The sequence below is a fragment of the Lathyrus oleraceus genome, chromosome 1, assembly GCF_024323335.1.
Source record: "Lathyrus oleraceus cultivar Zhongwan6 chromosome 1, CAAS_Psat_ZW6_1.0, whole genome shotgun sequence".
Classification (NCBI taxonomy): Eukaryota; Viridiplantae; Streptophyta; class Magnoliopsida; order Fabales; family Fabaceae; genus Lathyrus; species Lathyrus oleraceus.
In genome coordinates this window covers 379710870-379734343 of record NC_066579.1, presented here as the reverse complement: position 1 = coordinate 379734343, position 23474 = coordinate 379710870, and the positions used below count along the sequence as shown (strand labels likewise).

The window sequence follows — 23474 nt, the reverse complement described above, 5'->3', positions numbered from 1 at the left end:
CATTTTGTATATGCTTTGCCATTTCATTCATAAAATGATGATGCTTCCATAGAAATTGATGAAATTTTGCATGCCTATTCTTGACTCTTTGCTGGTGATTTTGATGTATAGTTTGCAATTTTTGAGTCCCTGGTTGATGAGATATGAATTTTTGATTAGAGGTGTGACAATTTGTGTCACACCATGCTTGGTGAATTTCATGATTTTATTTTTCATGCTTTTGGACATTGGATTGAGCTAAATTTTTGCATGATTGAGCATATGGATGTTGAGAATACAGGTGAATTTTTCTGGATTTATTGATGGCATTTCCTATTTGATTGGAATTTTCTCCCCTGTTTGGTCATTTGTTGATTTTTTGTGACACATGTTGGAATTTGCTTTGTGAAATTCTGGTGATTAATTGGATGGATGTGAAATTTGACATGTGAATTCTAGACACATTATAGGTCATTGTGGTTTTGATCCCATTCATTTATCATGTTTTGTCACTGTTTTATGATTGATGGAAGTTGATGCTTGTTTGGATGCCTTGTGTTGGCTTGCTTTAACTTGTCTGGACTTTATGAATTTAATTTCCCTACTTCCACTTGTCCAAATAGCATGAAATTTGATATGCTACTCATTGAATGTGTTCTGTTTAGGCTGGAATGTTTGTGGAATTTATTAAGCTGTTTTGGTATTAGATTGATGGTGATCATTCTGTTTGCCCTAATGTGTTTCCAAAATGCATAGTTTGGCATGTTTTGTTCATAAAATAGATTTGGTGCATAGTTTTGGTGTGAGACCAATTGGATTCTCTTCTGGAGTGATAAATCTTGGTTTTGATTAATTTTCACTTGCTGTTTTGAATTTTTCACCTCCTTTGGACCCTAGGCTTGTCCTAGTGGTCTTGTTTCTCACTTTTGAATTGTGTTTCAGGTTGAGATGCAAATGCTTTAAGGAGGAAAATGCAAGTTGATTAAATTGTGTTTGGTTGCTTGTTGTAAACTAACTTGTGTGTTTTGTAGGATTTGGCTCACTTGAGTTGATTGTGCTTTGCACATTGCATTGTTTGATTACATTGACTGTTGATTCTTAACTTGTTTGTTTTGACTTTGTGACTTGAATACTGACTGTATTAGATTGATTTCAGGTACCATAGTCGCTTTAGTTCTTTAAGAACTTGTTGTGCTGCTGCTTGGTTGTATAAACCAATTGAGGTAGACTCTCTTGTCTCCATGTAGTCTGGAAGACCTGGCTTGTTATTTATCCAGGCAATTGTCTGAAGTCCTCCTTAAGAGGCGATGTTTGTGATTGTTTAACTTTGTCTCCAAGCAGGAAAAGACCTTGATTAAGGCAATTGGCGGAACCCAAGGGATGTGCAATCTATCTCCCGCTATTCTGTTGAGTCGTCCCTCTGCTCACACCACTGTGTTGATGCATTGGGACATTAACCCAAGATCTTGTACAGTTGTACAGTTGAGTCAGAGTCATGAGTGTAGAAGGGTTCCCCCTTTCTGAACCCACACTCCTTTGTCTGAAGCTCTCCCCGGCCAGGGATAAGAGCTGTGAAGTCTAATCTTCACTCACCTTTCATCTGGCTTCACCCTGACTCTCAATGTCAGGGTTAAGAGCTAACACCACCCTTGTACAGATGACTTGCCTTGGCAGTCTGACCCTTTGCTTGAGCCCACTTTTTGACTGGATATAGTGTGTGCTATTTGAAATGTCTGCTTTGCTTTGTTTATGCTTGCATGCTTTGCTTCTTCCTGGTTAGGATTAGCTTGCTGTTGTGCAAGTAGGTAGAAACCATAACATAGGGCAATGATGCATGATAACATCTAGGCTCGAGTCTAGCTCCCTAGTAGTGCGTCTCCCTTTGTATCTGGTTAGAATTTCTTTCCCGTTCAGGGGAACTACGTCGCCCTGATCCTCATACCAGATGAGGTACGTAGGCAGGAGACCGTGCGAGGTCTCTCCGGGCACTTTTTTTTCTTTTTGTGTGTGTTTGCTTGTTAGCCCTCTTGTGTGCCAGGATATGGATGTAAGACCAGCGATTGGCTGTCCGTATCCTGAGTGTGTTTGTTTGGTTCGGAAGCCGATGTAAGTCCAGCGATTGGCGTTCGGGTTCCATGTTTGCCTGTGTTTGTGTGTGTCTTGTTTGGCGTGCGTGAGCCGAACTACGGCAGCTCTGATTCTCGTTCCAGACGAGATACGTAGGCATAGGATGCGATGTCCTAGCGAGCCCTCTCCTCCTTTCCCTCACCTGTGTTATCTTCGGTGTGTGTGTGTGATGTTTGTTTAGCAACCTTTTCTTTCTTTTAGAGCGTGGATCCCGTCGAGTACGACGGACGTGAGGGGTGCTAATACCTTCCCCTTGCGTATTCGACTCCCGATCCCTTTCTCTTTGGTCGCGAGACCATGCTTTTTCCTAGGTTTACTCTGAGCGTTTCCTTTCCCTCTTTTGGGATAAATAACACACGGTGGCGGCTCTGTGTTGTGTCTTGTTTTAGCCCGCCGGTTGTTTTTCGCGGATGCGACAAGTATATGCCTATGTTTTCTCTCTACCCTTGCATTTTGTTGAGGTGTTCCAACACATGAAGTTTCACATAGGATTCCCTCTTGTTGTAAGATTCCTTGAAACGCATGATTGGTAAATTTTGTCCCATTGTCACTCTGCAACCTCTTGATCTTTACATTAAACTGTGTCTTTACCATGTTGATAAAATTTGTTAAAATTTTCAAAACTTCTGTTTTTTCTTTTAACAAGTAAACCCATGTTCCACGCGAATAATCATCAAGAATCGTAAGGAAATAGTGACAGTCACTATGAGAGCTAGTACGATATCTTCCCCATAAATCGCAATGTATAAGATCAAAAGGATTCTCAGCTTTATTATAACTAATATGAAAAGGAAGTCTACATTGCTTTGATCTATGACATATGTCACAACAACGAAGTTTATTTGAACAGAAATTAAAATTCACTAGCTGAGATATGCGTTTCATAACTTGAGGAGAGGGATGTCCCATGCGTGCGTGCCAAAGAACAATGTTGTCTTCACGATGTGCTGTGAAAGCAGACCCATGACCTTGTTGCTTCAACACATAAACCCCACCATGTACATCACCTAAGCCAATCTTCTTCTCTGTGGCAAAGTCATGTATCATACAATAACTAGGATGATAAGTCACAAAGCAATTTAAATCACGAGTCAATTGACAGATTGAAATTAAATTGCAATCAAACTTAGGAACAAGTAAAACATTTTGTAAAGTAATGTCTTTGCTAAGATCAATGGTCCCCATCATTTCTACCAGCACTGTGTTCCTTGTAGGAATAGTGACATAGAAAGGTTTCTCAATCTTGGTTACCCCTCTCATTAAGGATAAGAGAGGAGTCATGTGGTGTGATGCACCACTGTCCAAGACCCATTTTAGATCTTTACAAGATGTATTTTTACCGGATTCACAAAAATCATGCTTCATCACACGAGAACCATGGAATGCACGCCCCTGCGCTATTTCTTCAGTCGGATGTGTATGATTAGCACTAGATTGTCCTCCACCATCTCTTGAGCGGTGTTGTGTCCTTCGTGTGTTCCAATTCTCTGGGTATCCTATAATCTCAAAACATCTTGCTTTAATGTGGCCAGTCTTGCCGCAGTGATCGCACTTTGAGTTTGAACCATCTTTTCTCCTTTGTTCATTTTGTTTAGATGCATAAAAAGCAGATCCACTGGATTCTCTTTTAGTTGCAGTAATCTTTCCTTTTTCACCCATGATTCGAGCTTCTTCTATGAGAACATGGTTGAAAACGCGTCGAAGCGAAGGCAAAGGTTCGGTGTTCAGCACTGTCGCCTTAACATGTTCAAATCGCTCATTGTTAAGGCTTCCGAGAAAAAGATGTACTTGCTGATCTCCTTCTCTCTGTAGAATTTCTTTAGATGCACCACATGTGCATTCTGGAAGTGGTTGCAGCTCTCCTAGTTCATCTAGGAGACCCTTAAATTTGGTATAATATTCTGTCACAATCATGTCTGATTCATGCTCCATCAGACATAACATGCGCCACAATTGATGGATCCTCGGAGCATTTGTTTGAGCAAATCGCTCCTCCAGATCTTCCCAAATATCTCTCGCAGTTGATGCATGCGAGATGCTGTCGTGCAAAACTGGATCTACAACATTGATGATCCATGCCATGACCATTGAATTAGCCTTCTCCCAATTCTAAAAGTCTGGACTGGTTTATGCAGGTTTCTTGATTGATTCATCAATGAAACCTAACTTGCTTTTCGCCCGTAATGCCGTCCTCATGGAGCGCGCCCAATTGCGACGATTCTCGCCTTTGAGCATTGTAGCTACGAGCGGCGTTCCTGGATTATCAGAGGGACCAAGGTAATATGGTGATGTGTTTGTCACAGCGGAAGTCGATTTTGTGTTGTTGGAGGTATCATTCTTCTCCACACTTTCATTATCTGAATTAGAACTTCGCTCTGATACCATAATAAAATAACATAAACTTTGTAAAATGTTTCTATGTATTGAATATTCTGCATAATTTACAATCATTATATAACTATACAAAGAGACAAATGGATTCTATTTTAGGAAGTAAATCATTCTAGACCTTGACAAATTAACTCTAAATCATTGTCACAATTTGTCACAATGAATGCTAACAAACAACTTATGACAGCTTGACAAGAATACTACAGCTCATTATTTAGCTTTGCTCGCGGTCTTAAATCCCTTCTTAATTATGATGTTGATGTGCTTAAATTTTCTGAAGATGTGAACACATATGGGTTGGTAGATGTGTATGTGGAGCATTGCATTGATAATCCTGAGGTGAGAGATAAGTCATAATTAAGACGTGAATATGGTGAACAAATACAAATTAATGGTGATGGTGGTCCTAATTCTGATGATGATGAAGTACAAGCAAATGATATTGATGATGAAGTAGAAGTAGGTGATTATTCAAGGGAGAACATAGGTTATGAGAATGTTGATGATGAAGTACAAATAGGTGATAAGTCACGAGATAACATAGTTATGAAAATGTTGATGATTAAGTACGAATAGGTGATGGTGCAAGTAAGGATGTCAACGGGGCATAGAACGTGAAGAGGATGTTTCTCCACTCCCTAATCCGCTCCCTAATGTTTCCCCATCTCCGTCCCCGATCCCCGCCATGAAGGAATATTTTTCCTCATCTCCATCCCCACAGATTCCCACAGAGAATCAGAGATCCACAGAGATCGAATAATTTTTTTATATATATTTTTGATCAAATCTATGAAACTAGTATTTAGTTTTTTTCCTTTTAAAAAAACATATATTTTGTATTTTTTTTAAAATAAAAACACACATTGAATCAATAACAAAAAAAAGCACTTGCAGTTACGAAAATGTAATCACTTATTTACTAATTGAATAAAAATCAGGTTGTTAATTGAAGTATACTAAAGTTGAAGAGTAATTACCGTAAGAACAATGAATAAAGTATAGTGGTTATTTTGATGATGATGAGAACAGAGGAGATGAAGAAATTGATGAGATAAAGAGAGTTGAGAAAAGAAGAAGAAGAGAGAGTGTGTGTAATGTATATATTGGGTACACTTTTCTAGGATTAGGTACTTGGGTAGTGAGACAATACATTATACAATGAAACAAAAATAAATAAAATGATTGACTCATGACTCTTCATTTCCTAATATATTTATTATTTTTTTATAAAATAGAAATGAAAATTTATATAATTATATATTATATATAAAAGTTATATAGTATGGTCGGGGTCGGGGAATCCGCGGGGCAGAGGGTACTGACATAAACCATTTTAATAATAATGAGTATGAGTGTAGTGAAGATTGTGTTGAGTTTGTTGAGAATGTATCAAGTGTGAGTAGTGTGGATAATAGTCATACATTGGTTGGAAATGTGGAGACTTGAGCATTTATAAGTGAGAAAACCTACTCACCTATAACCTTAAGGTTTTAGGTGAATATGTGGCGTGTCTCTCATAAAGGTGTTGTTGTAAAAGAAGAAGCCTCATAGTGTTCAATGCTCCCTAGTGAAAAAAACTCCCCTAACAAGTGGTATCATGCGCCTTTGGTTCGAGAAAGAGACTGACTTACTTGTATCGAAAGTCAACGACGCCAGTTTGGTGAATAAGAAACGTTCCGTTGAAGAGTGTCAATGACGCCAATGTGGTGAATAAGAAATGTTCCGTGCGATACAAGAGTTTGTGGAAGTAAGAAGAGATTTCACTTGAGGGGGAGTATTATGGACTCACACTTGAAGAGGAATATTGAGAATGTATCAAGTGTGAGTAGTGTGGGTAATAGTACCACATTGGTTGGAAACATGGAGAATTGAATATTTATAAGTGAGAAAACTCACTCACATATAACCTTAAGGTTTTAAGTGAATATGTGGTGTGTCTCTCACCAAGGTGTTATTCTAAAAGAAGAAGCCTCACAATGTTCAATGCTCCATAGTAAAAAAAAATCCCCAACAAAATTGGACAACAATCCTATCTTTTTAGACATTAGGTGAAACTGTGAGCCATGCTAATAATGAGGTAACTGACATGAAAATTGCATTTCAGTTTGAGCAATATCATGGTGATGCTTATCATCAACTACATACACCTCCTAATAGCGGAGCTGATGAAAATCATGATGTTTGGGGCCGACCAAAGGTTCAAATAGTTAAGGTATAATCCATCTCAAATTCAACCAACTTAACCCAAGGTATAAAAATCAGGTCACATGGAAAGCAGTGTACATTCTCTGATCTCCACTTTTCACTATGGTTAAATCTTGAACTGACTTATATGTTGGAGTGCTAACCTTGCAGGTCTACCCTGCACCGCTATACTAGAGATCAACACCACCAATTTAAGATATTCAGTTCACCAACTACATCTATTTTGGGTTCCTAAATGGAACAGCGACGTCGTATGTGGGAATCGACTTTCGATTCCTACGATTTCCATGATTTTCAAATTCAATCTCTAATTTACCAATTTGTAACCTCCTCGGCTTACCGAATTAAGAGCATTAAAAAACGAACACGAAGATATGTTGGATTCGATCCAATCAGTTATCATTTCAACTATGACTCTTCAGATTTCCAGATCTCTAATTCCCTCGGGAACTTCGTAAAGTAAAAGAAGAAAGTATCCTAGATCCAAATCCAGATCAACACTAAAATTACCAGAGAATGGAGGCAACCTCCTTGAAGATCATGCCAAATATTCATGATCCACATTTCTATCTAGCATTGCACTATCGTATACTGCTAACATGATACATATCATGGAGACGCCAAAGATACGACGAGTTCATAGATAATATTGACGTAGATCCAATACTAAAGTACCTTCTATATGTACCAAAGGATTTCCAACCAAGGTATAAAGGTATCCCCATGCCAGATCCAATAGATCACGATGAAGCTCGTATTATAACTAAAACTACATAATTATGGCAAAGCGAAATAAGCTTCTGTCATGAAATTGTTTGTAGTTGAGCATGCCGAATCTACTACACCTTTACCTCATCACTTCGCTCAGAAGAGAAGTTGATTCCAATGATGATCTTTTGGTAAACTTCCTCTTCCATATCACTCTGGAGTATTGCATCAAGAATTAGAGATGTTTAAGCACAAATACGACCGAAGAGCGAGAACATTAAACAAACTACCGCCATGGACCTCCTGGTAAGTGTAACAAGTTCCTCTGAGGCCAGATTCCATACAAGGTGACTCATAAGCAACATTTTATGAGCGCTATTACCCTATTCGACGTATATGAACTGTCAAATCCCCTTGGTCATACCGGTAAAATAACAAAGACACATTGAATATGCTCAGGGGAGCGACACCCCGAATTTTGGTAGCAAGGAAACAAAGTCTCCTCCAAATATACCATAGGTCGGAAATTATCTATGGTCCCTCATCATTCCTTATAGATATTACCAAATGAAAAGGGCAGGCAAAGCTTCTTCCGTAAAGGTTGGGGAAACAAGCCTCTCAAGGAACGTCACCTTCGTCTGACCATGATTTTGGCTCCATGGGAATCTGGCTGCAAGCCCATATTATTGGTGTAAGCCCTAGAGGCCAATACTTTTGGTACTTGTGTCGAATTGTTTATTAATAATAAAAGGTTTTTTCTTTATTATGTTTGCTTAATAAAGTCCATAGAATAGCTAGTCCGTTGAATGTATCAAGTATGACTTAATCATGAGATCACATTTAACATTAGGACACAATTCTTAAAGTATCTGTAGTCGAGCTTTATTGTGAAGTGGGATAACATTAAAGCATTAAGACTATTATGTATATAGACTGATGATCACATCTCATGGATCATGGATAAAGAGTTATCAAGTCTTAAACATAGGTATGAATATTAAGAGTAATATTTATACTGGATTGACCCGCTATGAGAATACTATATAGAATGTTATGCAAAGTGTCATAAGTTATTCTCATGGTGATAATGGTGTATACCACCCTTCGACCTGAAACCACTATGGACCCTATATGTAGAGTCGAGTGCCTTATTGCTGATCAAACATTGTCCGTAACTCGATGACCATAAAGACAGTTGATGGGTACTCCACGAAGCATGCTAAGGGACATGAGTGACCTAGATGGAATTTGCCCATCCTGCGTAATAGGATAAATTCCTATGGACCTAATATTGAACTGGACAAGGATGACACGGTCTATGCCTTGTGTTCAATATAGACATAAGGGCAAAAGGGTAATTATATACATAAGTATTATCACAGAAGGATTTGTCAGATCACATGACATTTTCGTGTCTTGGGTAGCAGTGATGTATTGCTAGATACCGCTCACTGTTTATTATGTTAAATACGTGATTTTAACATAATTGCCAATGCTGCGAAAACCTACAGGGTCACACACAAAAAGACGGATTGATGAGAGATAGAGTAACTAAGGAACACTGTAAGGTACTGATAACACTAAAATTTACCGTATTTTCGACTCCGATTTCACATGCATTCTAGTTGTTTTATTATCATTTTGTTGTGTTATTGCTATATTTTTCTTTGTTTTCAGGTTTTTACTTTAATCGGAGCCCCGATCGAGAAAAGGAGCGAAAAAGAGCCAAAAACCCTAAAATTCAGCATTTTGTTCTTGTGGCCTACCCCATGGCTAGCGCCATAGACGCTGCCATGACATGTCCAAGCTCAACTTCCCTCAACTCCCACGTTCCCCACTACCTCCACTAAGGCGCCTCACTTTGGCCTCGTGGCGGGCGCCACAAGAGGAAAATAGTTTCCCTCCCATTTTCAAATTGAAGGGCATCCTTGTCACTTCCATCTTTTTACTTGCTTATAAATAGAAACTCGAATTCACTTTTACAATCATCCAAACTTAGAGCAGAGGCAAACCCAGAGCAACTTTGTTTCACTTAGGCATATATTCAGTATTATAAAGTGGTAATCGCTTCGCATTGGAGTGTTACCACAATTGTGTAATCGAGTCTGTGATAGAGTCTGTAATCGAGTTTCGAGCACTTTGGAAGGAAGATAATCCTGCCGCCATTTTCATTTCCGCTTTGCAATTTATTCAACCCCCCGATTGGAGCAGGTTTTTATTACTTGTCTTTATCTTATTTATTTTTCCGCACTCGCTTTACTTTATTTATTTTCCCGCACTCGCTTTACTTTATTTATTTCTCGCACTCGCTTTACTTTTATTTATTTCCTCACACTCGCTTTACTTTATTTATTTTCCCGCACTCACTTTACTTTTATTTATTTCCTTGCACTCGCTTTAAATTATTTATTTCCTCGCACTCGCTTTACTTTTATTTATTTCTCGCACTCGCACTACTTTTATTTACTTTCCGCACTCGCACTACTTTTATTTAAATTAATGCACTTTTACTTTACCATGTCTAACTAAATCTATAAGGTTAGAATGTAAGAATCGTAATTGAACCGATAATCCGTACAATTGTTCGTAGAAACACTTAAGGGCTATTTTAACTTTCAACTTAAGTTTTCCAGCACTTCAACTCCGTTGGGTAAGATCGAAATCCGTCCAACGTCTATCTAAACTTAATTGTTTTTAACTATTTCAAAAACAGCGAAAGCGCTTTGTTTAGTTCATTAGGAGTTTTTAACATTAAGAAGAAAAGAGATTTTAAAACTATTTTCGGACGCGTTTATAAGTTTAGAGTCTGGTTCGTGAGAACCTCTTTTGGTTAAGTAATCCAGGTTATAATACTTTTCAACTTAGTCAAGATACTATATTTCTTAAAAATAGGTTTACTACTCTAACGCAATGCACGCCTTTTTATAAGTGACAATAAGAGGGTTTGATTAGGGAGTACAACTCGGTTCTGAATACGCGAAAGCGACAGTTCCTGTTAAATTAGTTCTTTTCAAAGTAGAAAACATTGCCCATAAGTAGCTCTACTAGCAAGTACTTCGATTATCAATTGATTATGTGAATTACATTCGACCCTGTCTTTATTAATTAAATTTATTTCAATACTTTACTTTTCATTGCACACTCTAAAAAACACCTATTTTGATTGCCTTTGATAAACACCATAGCAATAGATAACGATAGATTGACACTTGGTCTCTGTGGATTCGGTAATCTTTTATATTACTCTGACGCGTTCGTATACTTGCGAAAAGCACGTATCAAGTACGGTGCACTAAAGTGAATTGTAGAACATCGTAAGGTACAGTGTACTTAAGTAGAATACAAAATATGGTAAGGTACCACGTGCTTAAGTGATTTTGGCATATTATAAGAAATGGGCCACATACACTTAAGTGGGCTTTTTAGCTTCCAGCCCACACAAGGGTTCTATAAATAGAACCCTTGTGTAGAAGCATTTTTGCAATTGCATTTTTCGTTTCTCTCTCTCTCTCTCTCTCTCTCTCTCTCTCTCTCTCTCTCTCTCTCTTTCTCTCTCTCTCTCTCTCACTCACTCAAAGCCTTCATTCGTAGCTATTTCCTGCCGGTCAATGCGAAGAACTCGCAGCACCGGAAGTTTAAGCTTAGTATACCCTCTGGCGGAACCTGAACCTTACGCTCGCGCACGTTTATTCTTTCATAGAATTAAGAGAGCTATGGCCGAAGATCAAAACCAAAGACCTCTTAAGGACTTCGCTCAACCATCAAATGAAGAACCTAGTTCTAGTATAGTAAACCCAACCATCCCAGCTAATAATTTTGAACTTAAACCATCCCTATTGCAACTAGTGCAACAGAGATAATTCGCGGGTCTCGCTACTGAGAACCCAAACCAACATTTAAAAATATTTCTTCAATTAGCAGACACTTTTAAAACCAATGGAGCTTCTCCTGAGGCATTACGTTTAAGATTATTTCCTTTTTCCCTCAGAGATAAAGCTCTATCATGGTTAGATTCCCTTCCACCCAATTCCATTACAACTTGGGATAACCTTAGAAGAGTATTCCTTGCTAGATATTTTCCCCCGAGTAAAACCGCCGTTCTTCGAAACCATATAATTAGATTTACCCAAAACCAAGGAGAATCGTTGTTCGAAGCTTGGGAGAGATATAAAGAGTTGTTACGAGCATGCCCACATCATAGTTTTGAAAATTGGTTAATCATTCAAACCTTCTATAATGGACTTCATTATAACACGAAGATGACCATCGACGCTGCCGCAGGCGGTGCTCTGATGAACAAACCTTATCCTGAAGCTAGTGCCCTCATCGAAGATATGGCTCAAAACCATCAATCATGGGGAGTCGGACGAGCGACAATTGAGAAGAAGGAAGCCCAAGGAGGAGTGCATGAACTAAGCTCTATAGACATGATGCAAGCTAAAATGGACGCATTAGCCCTCAAAGTTAAGCATATATGCATAAACCCGAATACTGTAGCCGCAGTTTCGTCGGATTGTGAGATATGTGGAACCAAAGGACACCAATCTGCAGAATGCAGTCTATTAAACGAAACCCACTCTGAGCAAGTGAACTGCACCCAAGGGAACCCATATTCGAATACCTATAACCCTGGATGGAGGAATCACCCGAACTTCTCCTATAAAAACAATAACCCTATTCAAAATAATGCACCTCAGAGACCTAGTTATCAAGCCCCTAGATCAAATCAACCTATGCAACTTGTACCACCAAACCCGAGCCTTGAGAAAATTATGGAAAATTTTATCACCCCTCAAACCCAACAAAACAAGGAGTTCATTAACCAAAACATTCATGTTAACGAATTGATTACTCAGTTAGGAACCAAGGTTGACCAAATAGTTACTCATACTAAGATGCTTGAAACCCATATCTCTTAGGTAGCTTTAAACCAAGCCCCTCAGACTACACCTGGAGGATAATTCCCTGGACAACCTCAACAAAATCCAAGAGGACAAGCAAATGCCATTACCCTACGAAGTGGGAACGCTTATGATGAGCCACCAAACCCTAGATTGAGTGAACCCGAAACTTCTAAGGAATGTACCAAACCCACGGACGAAGTAAAGGAACCAGAGTAATCTGAAAACCAGGAAGGTCGAGAAAAAGGAGAAGAACCTAAACATAAAACTTACGTACCACCCTATAAACCACCTATACCATATCCGCAAAGACTCAAACAAACCCAGATCAATAAACAGTATCAAAAATTTATTAAAGTTATAGAAAAACTTCATGTAGAAATCCCTTTCACAAAAGCCATCACCCAAATACCTTCTTATGCAAAGTTTCTCAAAGACATCCTTACCAACAAACATAGACTTGACGATCCGAAGCCTTTGGAATGTAATGCTATTTCCGAGGACAAATTAGCAAAGAAAGATAAAGATCCTGGAAATTTCTCCATTCCTTGCCTTCTGGGTAATCATGTCATTGTAAAAGATTTTCTAGACTAAGGATCTAGTGTGAGCTTAATGCCTTTAGCGGTTTGTGAGAGGTTAAACTTAGGAGAATTACAACCCACTAAGATGTCACTTCAGTTAGCCGATAGATCTGTTAAGTATCCGAAAGGCATTTTAGAAGATGTTCCTGTTAGGATAGGTCAGTTATATATCCCTACTAATTTTATTGTCATGGACATCAAAGAGGACAATGATATACCAATCCTTCTAGGTAGACCATTCTTATCGATTGCAGGAGCCATAATAGATGTCAAGAAAGGAAAGTTGACATTTGAGGTAGGTGACGAGAAAATAGAATTTATACTTTCGAAATTTCTTATGGCACCTGTGATGGGAGATTCGTGTTATGCCTTAGATATCATTGATGAATGTGTTAGAGAATTAGAACAAAAAGAAATTATAAAAACAATTAAGTTACCATCAACTCTCATAAGGGAAGATGATGACTTTAAGAAACCCTACATCGATGATAACCTTTACGAATGTTTATCCCTTACCCCAGATCCTATGCCATGCCCTAAGAAACCAACCTTAGAACTTAAGGAACTGCCTAAGAACCTGAGATATGAGTTCCTCGATGAAAAGATGAACCGTCCAGTTATAGTTAGTGCTACCTTGAGCCAAGAGGAAACGAACCAACTTTTAGACGTTTTACGAAGATATCCCTCAGCCTTAGGATATAACATCTCTGACCTGAAAGGTATAAGCCCATCCGTATGCATGCATCAGATTTCGTTAGAAGAAGATTCAAAACCCTCTAGGGAACATCAGAGAAGAATAAACCATATAATGAGTGATGTTGTTAAAAAGGAAGTTCTTAAGTTACTTGAGGCAGGTATCATCTACCAGATCTCGGATAGTAAGTGGGTGAGCCCTGTGCATGTAGTACCTAAAAAGGGAGGCATCACAGTCGTGCAAAACAATAAAGGCGAACATGTAGCAAAACGTTTAGAAGGAGGATGGCGGATGTGTATAGATTATAGAAAATTAAATAAAGCAACTAGGAAGGATAATTTCCCTTTACCATTTATAGACCAGATGTTGGAGCGTCTAGCCAGACACTCTTACTTCTGTTATCTAGATGGATACTCTGGATTCTTCCAAATACCTATCCACCCCGAAGATCAAGAAAAAACTACCTTTACATGCCCTTATGGAACTTTTGCCTACAGACAAATGCCATTCGGCCTCTGTAATGCCCCAGCTACTTTCCAACGCTGCATGATGTCAATCTTTGCAGATTACCTAGATGGTATCATGGAAGTGTTTATGGATGATTTCTCGGTTTGCGGATTTGATTTCCATAATTGTCTAGCTAACCTTGAGAAAATCCTGGAGAGATGTGTGGAGGTGAACCTCGTGCTAAACTGGGAAAAATGTCATTTCATGGTAACCGAAGGAATAATTTTAGGACATATAGTTTCTGAAAAAGGTATAGAGGTAGATAAAGCTAAAATAGAAGTTATAGAAAACCTAAAACCCCTAAAAACCATCAGAGAAGTCCGAAGCTTTCTTGGACACGCTGGATTCTACCGGCATTTTATTAAAGACTTCTCCAAAATAACTAAACCTTTAACTGGACTTTTAATGAAAGATGCTGAATTCATTTTTGATGAAAAATGTAATGACGCATTTAATCTTTTAAAGCAAGCATTAGTATCTGCACCCATTATGAAACCACCTGATTGGTCAGAACCGTTTGAGATAATGTGCGATGCTAGTGATTATGCAGTTGGAGTCGTTCTAGGACAAAGGAAAGATAAAAAATTACATGCTATTTATTATGCCAGTAGAACCCTAGATGCTGCCTAACTTAACTATGCAATAACTGAAAAAGAATTACTCGGTGTAGTTTTCGCTATAGACAAATTTAGATCTTATCTAGTAGGAGCAAAAATTATAGTTTACACCGATCATGCTGCCATTCGTTACCTATTAAGTAAAAAAGATGCCAAGCCCAGGTTACTACGATGGATTCTATTACTACAAGAGTTTGATTTAGACATAAGAGATAAAAAAGGCACTGAAAATGTAGTAGCCGATCACCTTTCAAGGCTAGAACATCTAAAACCTGAACTAGTACCCATAAATGATGATTTTGCCTATGATAGACTGATCGCTAGAGTAGAAACCATTGAAGACAATAACCTAGATCCTTATGAGCACCCCCAAAATTACCTAGCTGCTGATATAGTACCCCCTGATCTTGATTACCACCGCAAGAAGAAATTCTTCCACGATGTGAGAAACTTCTATTGGGACGAACCGCTCCTTTTCAAAAGGGGTAAAGATGGCATTTTTCGCTGTTGCGTTCCAGAAGAAGAGGTAAATAATATTATCAAGCATTGTTATTCAGCACCTTATGGTGGACATGCGAGCACCTCTAAGACATACGCCAAGATTCTTCAAGCTGACCTATTCTGGCCCACCGTGTGGCGTGATGTCTATGCTTGCATTGTCAAGTGTGATAGATGCCAACGCACTGGAAACATTTCAAGACGTGATGAAATGCCTCTAAGAAACATTCAGGAAGTAGAACTCTTTGACGTATGGGGTATAGATTTCATGGGACCTTTTCCACCATCCTTAGGAAACAGGTATATCTTAGTAGCTGTAGATTATGTGTCTAAGTGGATTGAAGCTATAGCTGCACCCACACACGACACTAGGGTAGTGTCATACCCCAAAATTTGCCCGTTAATATTACAAGGCATTTTTCAAGGCACTCCAACTTATTTTTCAAGACATTGATCTTAAGGGAACAAAGACCCAGCACACAGGTGGCCAAATCCAGAAGATGGCCTAAACTGGCTTGCTCGCTAGGCGAGCAAATCCTTCGCCTAGCGAACCCTTCGCTACACCACTCGCCTAGCGAAGCGTGCGAATACCAGAAATTTTGGGCTTCATTCTGAGCCCATTAGGTCACAAAAAACATTATAAATACCAGCACTTCAGTCAGGAAAAAGGGGATCGAACGAAAACGGAGGAGAAAGGCAAACACCCACAGACAGCAACCCTGGAGGCTAACCCAGAGAATTCAGAGCGACCTTAAAGGAAACCCTGAAGGAAAACTCATCTGCACAAAGGTTACCTCCGCCCAACTCAATCCGGCGCCAACCCTAAGAGTGACTTGCCAATTCAAGGTTGCAATTCAATTGCAAATAGGTGTGCATTACTATCACCGCTTTATGTTCTTAATTTACATGTGATATCATAATTGAATTCATAAATATATTTGAGGTTTTGCCTGTGGATTTAAATATATCTGAATATCTTGAATGTTTAACCATATAATTTCTGTAATGGAAGCCATAGGGTGTGAAGCTTGCTGAGATCGTACTGTTTTAAAATTCAAAACCCGCAGCTGTTCGCTAGCATATCGCTAAGCGAACATGTAGCGAGTGTTCGCCAGGCCCTCGCTAGGCGAGGCAGCAGCGAACATGACACTCGCTGATTTTTCTGTTCTGATCTTTGCTAATCCGACGTGTTTTATTATCATCATGCATTGTTTACCTGACATTATTACTGTTGTGATTCCTGTTGTTTGGTGCAATTCTCGATTGCACCCTGATTTGGTATTCTGACCTGTTTGCTGAATTTTGTAAGGGTTCACATATCCCCGGAAAAGGTAGCTTGCTAGGTATTCCACTTTATTTGTGGGATACCCTTGTGGAGATTCATCCTAATTACTTAATTGATTTTAATATGGAGATTCATCCTAATTACTTAATTGATTATAATATGGAGATTCATCCTGTCATACCCCGATTTTGACCCTGAAAAAAAAAACTTTTCCCAATCACTCACTCTTCAAATCCTTCCGTGCGGCTGAATCGCCATCGCCACAACGATTAGGGTTCTCTCACCTTTCGGGATCAAAGGAATCTCGTCGTCGTTTTGACAAATCTGTGCAATCGTATGATCAGTCACGAGAAAAGTTTATTTCTTTGAAGAAGAATATTCCTGAAGATATTGTTGCTGATTTAGAACAGGGTCTACAAGATTCAAAGTCATCATTTGAGAAAAGCCGCTCCAATCTAGTACACTCTCTCGTGAATATTGAAGTAAAAAAGAAGTACGAGTTCTTGGAGTCAATAAGTGCAACAATAGATGCTCACTTCCCGCTGAAGTCAGAAGAATTATTAATTGGAACACCACAAATCGCAGCCACCAACGTTAACCGGAGAAGCGAACATGGTGGGTTTCAACTCTCAATCGTCTTACGGTCTGCAATCCATGCTCAAAGAAGGTCACAAGCATCTCTCCGGTCTCGACGAAGCCGTTCTCAAAAACATTGATGTTTGTAACCAACTCTCCATCATCACTCGCACTTCCCTCGGCCCCAACGGGATGAATGAGATGTTTGGATAGACTTTTTGTGGCGAATGATGCTGCTACGATTGTGAATGAACTTAAAGTTCAGCATCTTGCCGCTAAGATTTTGGTGTTGGCTAGTAAGGCTTAGCAAGAGACATAGGCAGTCATCTCATGAACATTCTATAGTCGATGAACGCGTTCAGGTTATTGGTCAATGTTCAGATTATAAACCACCACCCAATTCATCTGGTTGTGCTCGAAGTGAGCCATATGATTACTCTGGTCGGAGAGGCCGAAAAGAACCTGAAGTACTTGCAGCTTCTTCGCTGAAACGTTTGTTTGTGGAGAATCAACCATATTTAGTTGGTGGATACTGCCAACATGGATTGTTGAATGACGTAGTTGATTCTGCAGACAACATACTTAGTGTTCCTGAGAAATATAAGTACATGAAGGAAACCTGCTGGAAGCAGTTGGCGTTTGGGAAATCAAGAATTCATGGATTTGGCATCTTTGCAAAGCATCCATATAAAGGTGGAGACATGGTGATTAATATACCGGTGAACTTGTTAGACCTTCTACTGCTGATCGAAGAGAGCGTTTTATATACAATTCTTTAGTGGGTGCTGGAACATATTTGTTTCGAGTTGATGATGCAAGAGACATTGATGCCACCAGAGCAGGAAGCATCGCTCATTTAATTAATCATTCATGTGAGCCAAATTGCTATTCAAGAGTCATTAGTGTTAACGGTGACAAGCATATTATAATATTTGCAAAGAGAGACATTATATTAGTCAGGTCTATACATGGTTATGCGTTGAAGCATATGCACATATGGAGATTGCAAATAAGTTCCCTGTAAATAAGCTCCCTGTATATTACAGTTATCAATTTTTTCCATGGTAATAAGCTCCCTGTAAATGATTATCTTATTACTACGTATGCTAAGTCTGGAAGACTACATATGGCTAGAAACATATTTGAGCAAATGACAGAACTGTGTCTCACATCATGGTATGCAACAATAGCAACCTACAACGGCTATTCGAAATAAAGTTTCGTCCACCGGTACTGTGTCTGATGCAAAATTTGCTGACAATCTTCTCACTCTAAGATCACGGGAAGAAAGATGGATTCTCATGTTAATCATTCATCTAGTATTACATCCAAGACTGCAACCGTAAAAAACAACAAGGGGTACTGGCTGATGGTCATGTGCCGTGGGCTTGTGAGGCATTTTTGAAGCTTCGTGTAGAAGAGTTGATCCCATTCCGAGCTCTATATTGGTGTTGGACATTATTCATGATCAAACTTTGGAATCATGGTCTTCTTAATGCCTGCACAATGAACAACTGCAGTTCAATATTAGAGCGCTAAAAAAAAACAAGGGATCGGATACCGTCACAAATGGAAGACAAATTGACTCAACCGGACAATACAACCGTCAATCTTCTATGAATTTCATTTTACCGGTACAGCACATCAAATCGTTTCTCCTCAGGATGTTTACTTGATTGCTTGGACACATCTTCTGAACATATCGCACTCGAGATCGCCAGCCACGTTGAGACTGCAATTTGTGTATGGCGTCAAAGAAACCATACAAAATGTGCCTTGGAATGTCGCGAGCGTAAGGCAATGCCCTGCTGCAATTCAGTGGGCCGATTAGATCATGAATCCATACCAACAGTCAACATATGTTATGTGCATTGATTATAAACCTAAGGCTGCGGACAGTTGCAGAATGACAGAAATTTTTACCTGCTGCAGACATGTGCTGGACTTCACATCCATAAACACCAAGCAAATCTCGAAAGGCCCTTTGCACCACAAGTGACCCCTCCAGCGCAGCCTAATTCCTTTGGAAATGAAGGAAAACTTTCCTCAATACAACGAACAAGAATCGCATAGTGGTGTTACGAATGTACAATAATAATAGTAATAAGAAAGATATCCCTAGGAGGTTGAAGTTTTGAAATGCTGGATGAAACAGGTGAAGAAATCTAGTTATTGTGATATGATGTTAGAAAATCCCAAACCAAATCAGATAATAGCAGAAGACAACTACAATGGAATTTTAAAACAAGTATATCGGTTTCTAGAGCTTTTACCTGAAGCTAAAAAGAACCTGGATGAGAAAATGAAAAATGTTGAAGTAAAAGGAATTGCTCTTGCAAACACAGAAGCTCATGTCACTCGCCATATACCACCATATAATACTTCTGCAACGACACCTGAGGAGGCTTTACTTGAGACAATTAAGGGCCAATGAGAGTCATGCTTGTGATGCAGGAACCTCTTCAAAGTCTGTTGAAAACTCTCATGAAATGGATTTGTCTGATGAAGAAGAGAGCACTTTGCAACGTTGTTCGGGTGGTTTAAAAAATATAGTTCCCCTCCCTGAAGGAGTTGTGGAATCATTGATGAATGGTGAATTGAGATTGCCTTGCTCTGAGAAGTTCTCATTGCCTCCACCTGTTCCATGCCCTGGTGGATGTGGAGAAGCTTACTACTGCAGCATGTTGTGTGCAGAGGCTGACTGGGAATCCTCCCATTCTTTACTCTGTACTGGTGAGAGTTCTGATCCAAGGCATAGAGAGGCACTCTTTAAATTCATGAAACATGCTAATGAAACAAATGACATATTCCTCCTTGCTGCAAAGACAACTATAATTTCTATCTTCTTTTGGAAGCTTGGAGACCTATATAAATGGGATACAAAAAGAGGTGGTAGGACTGCATTGCATTACCAGATGATATCGATTCTCCCGATGAAGCGTCATTCAGGATGCAAATAAAAGAGTTGGCATGTGAGTCTCTCCAACTTCTTGAAACAACAATATTTGACAAGGAATGTGAGCCGTTATTCTCCCTTAAAATCTATGGACATATCATTGGCATGTTTGAACTGAATCATCTTGATTTGGTTGTTGCTTCTCCTGTGGAGGATTACTTTTTATACATTGATGAAATGACAAACCCTGATAAGGAAGAAGCTGAGGAAATTACACAACCAATTCCAGATGCTTTAGGTGAAGACTATTCTACTTGTTGCGAAGGAACTGCATTTTTTCCTTTGCAAAGCTGTATGAACCATTCCCGTTGTCCTAATGCCAAAGCTTTCAAAAGAGATGAGGATAGAGATGGCCAAGCAACAATAATTGCACTCATGGTCCTGTTTTCTTGTGAAGGTCCAAAACCGAGTAAAACCTGAGCTGTGATCAAAACCGAAAATGCTTTTGGAATCTTCAATGTTTTTACTGCAGTAACAAAACCCAGAACAATTGGCAAGTGTTAGAATTCCAGAAAATATCCCAATTTGGAGTTAAGACAAAATTCAAGAAGAAAGCTTGCGTTAAGAGTACCTTTTCGAATCTAGCATCAACAGGGTAATCCGAGTCTGAACATCAAAAAAGGTATTTTGCAGGATGCTCCTTTGAACACCAAATGCACCTTTGAAATCCTAAATCAGGAGATATAAATAGAGAGAGTGAATCAGTAAAAGAGGGAGAGGAAATCAAAGGGAGGCGACCATAAACAATAGAAACCCTAAAACCGGCCAAACAAAAAAACCAACCTTTTGGAAGCGAAGCTTGATTTTGTTGACTGCAGGAGGAACCTAGCAGAGAGAAGAGGATTAAGCTCACCGTCACCATCGAAGGTGAGCCGTCCTATTCGTTTCTCTACTGGAAATCTTTTTTTTGTGTTTAGGTTGAGAGAGGGAGACGAGAGAAGAGCGATGGAGAGCGGCGGTGAGCGAGGTTGAGCGATCGAGAGATTGAGAGAGATAAGTGAGAGAATGAAGATTGAGAGCGTCGACGGCAAGAGAACGATGGGGGAGCGATTCGCTAAGAGCGATTGTTTGGAGTTGTGAGAAGCGCAGAGCGAGAGAGACGGAAGCACTATTGCATTTTGTTTTTCCTTATTTTCTTTTCTTTAATTTATTTTTAAACAGAATAAGTTTTAAAAAAAAAACATTAAAAAAAATTCGTTTAATTTTCCTAGGTTATTAGTTAATAAGTGTTTTATGTTTTCAATTTATCCCCCATTGTAAACCCAACAGCCAGGCGGCTGGGTTTAATCACTAGTAGACCAACAAATTTCTTTTTTTATTTAGTTTTTTTTATTTTAATTCTATTTTTAATTTATCTTGGTTTATATATATAAATTAGCATTGTAAGTAACAATTAGTCATAAGTGGCCCGGTGGAGAGGGGTGGTTGCCATAGTCTCAGGTGGAGTGGGTTCAATACTCATATGTAGCATTCTTTAGTATTTCATTTTCTTTTAGCATTTTGTTTTTTTTAATATTTTTTATGTCTATGTTTTTTTATTAAGTTCATCATGCATGCAAAACCATTTTAAAACTATAAAAATCATTTCTTTTCTCGATTCAATATCGAGCCCATTTTCCATACCCTTGTAAGTCAATTGCTTTTTAAGCATCGCCATCAACCTCACATAGCTTACTCTTGGGCTTTCTTACAATGAGCCGGTTATCTTGCACTTACACTCATACTTCGCATCATTTTATTGTTTGGGCCCGATTTAATTATTTCATGATTTTTGAATCCCCATTTGACAAAATGTACCCCACTTCCCCAATGTGTATATAATTTTGTATTTGTTCTATTTTTCTATTTTAGATACTAACACAAGATTAAAATCCACCATTTCTAGAAAATACAAAAAAATATGACTCGATCCAACGTCGAGTATTTTCTCAACAAACAAATCAATTCAGTTCTCTCTCCATTCTATTCCATGTCTTTCAAACTTTCACCAAACGTTGGATTCAACGTCAAGCCATTTTTTCTAATAAAAAATCAAAAAAAAAAATATTAATTCATATTCAAGACTTTTTCAATAAAGGTGGAAATGGAACATGGTGTATACCATGCACTCCTGAGGTTAAGATTCGAGACGTATGCCTCGCCAATCTTAACTCTCGCCATCGTCTAAAATTGTCAATGTGGTTTCGTTAAACCCTTTCTCAATCAAAATTCAAAATACCTAATTCTTATTTAAACTCTTTTTCAATAAAGGTGGAAATGGAACATGGTGTATACCATGCACTCCTAAGGTTAAGATTCGAGACGTATGCCTCGCCAATCTTAACTCTCGCCATCGCCTAAAATTGTCAATGCGGTTTCTTCAAACCCTTTCCCAGTCAAATTCCAAAAATACTTAATTCCTATCTTAACTTTTTTCAATAAAGATGGAAATGGAACATGGTGTATACCATGCACTCCTGAGGCTAGGATTCGAGATGTATATCTCGCTCATCCAAGTTCTCGCCATCACTCAAAATACCTCCAACCAATCAAGCTTTTTTCTCGCCGCTGTGCGATTAATCAAAAACCTTTTTCATAAATGAAAGATATATTGTCTTAAGTGATACAAAACAATGTTTCGGCCACGATTGTTGAGTAGAGATAAATGACGCTTTTCCGAATGTAGATTTATAAATCCGTTCGATGTGTGGTATGCGCCCACTCCTCATCTGTTTTGGGTAAAACAATGTTTTCGTCGATTAATACAGTATAGCTTTCGCTAAAATCGACCAACAAACAAACATTTTTCTACCCAGAACTACGTAAGCCTTGATTTCTCTTTTGAGATACGTAGGAGCAGGATTTGTAAATCTTGTCAGGCCCACTAATAAAAAACTTAGGTTTAGTCCTTCGTTAAAAATCCAAAAACATTTCTTCTCTTTTATATTCATTATTTCCCACTTAAATAACTTAAAGCCTAACATTTCAAACTTACATTAACGCACACAACTGACCTAATGGTTCCTGTTGAGTACAACGGACGTGAGGGGTGCTAATACCTTCCCCTTGCGTAACCGACTCCCGAACCCTGATATTGGTTGCGATGACCATATCTTATCCTTTCTTTTGTCCTGGGTTTTATCGATATTTCCCCTTTCCTTTTTAGGAATAAATAAAGTTCGGCGGCGACTCTGTTTAGTCCATCATTGCGAGCGAGCGATTGCGTTTCGCTTTGAAGTCGTATCCCCATTTTTCGAGGTACGACACATCCTAATTACCTAATTGATTGTAAAATATGGCCTTTGAATATGTGATCTTGGACCTCTCTTTGTTGCCTTACGGTATTACGGTATTACGGTATTACGGTATTATGGTCATGTCCCGCGAATGTGGGGATACATTTAGCAAAGACCCTTCGATTAAATCATCATGTCCCTATAAAATAAATCATCGTCCCTCGGATGTTGCCT

General features: G+C 38.8%; 1 long non-coding RNA gene, 1 other non-coding gene and 1 pseudogene across 2 annotated transcripts; 1 reads left to right on the top strand and 2 right to left on the bottom strand.

Moving 5' to 3' along the window:
• Positions 1-11507: 11507 nt before the first annotated feature.
• Positions 11508-11614, bottom strand: LOC127116247 (small nucleolar RNA R71). Its single transcript, XR_007801211.1, has one exon. It is a non-coding gene; the product is annotated as a small nucleolar RNA R71 (small nucleolar RNA).
• Positions 11615-17974: 6360 nt separating this feature from the next.
• LOC127115785 (uncharacterized) lies at positions 17975-19092 on the bottom strand. The gene is made up of 2 exons (XR_007800875.1): positions 18993-19092; positions 17975-18874 (listed from the first exon to the last, which is right to left on the bottom strand). It is a non-coding gene; the product is annotated as an uncharacterized LOC127115785 (long non-coding RNA).
• Positions 19093-19420: 328 nt separating this feature from the next.
• On the top strand, positions 19421-20445 carry LOC127108175 (histone-lysine N-methyltransferase ATXR2-like; annotated as a pseudogene).
• The last annotated feature ends 3029 nt before the right edge of the window (positions 20446-23474 follow it).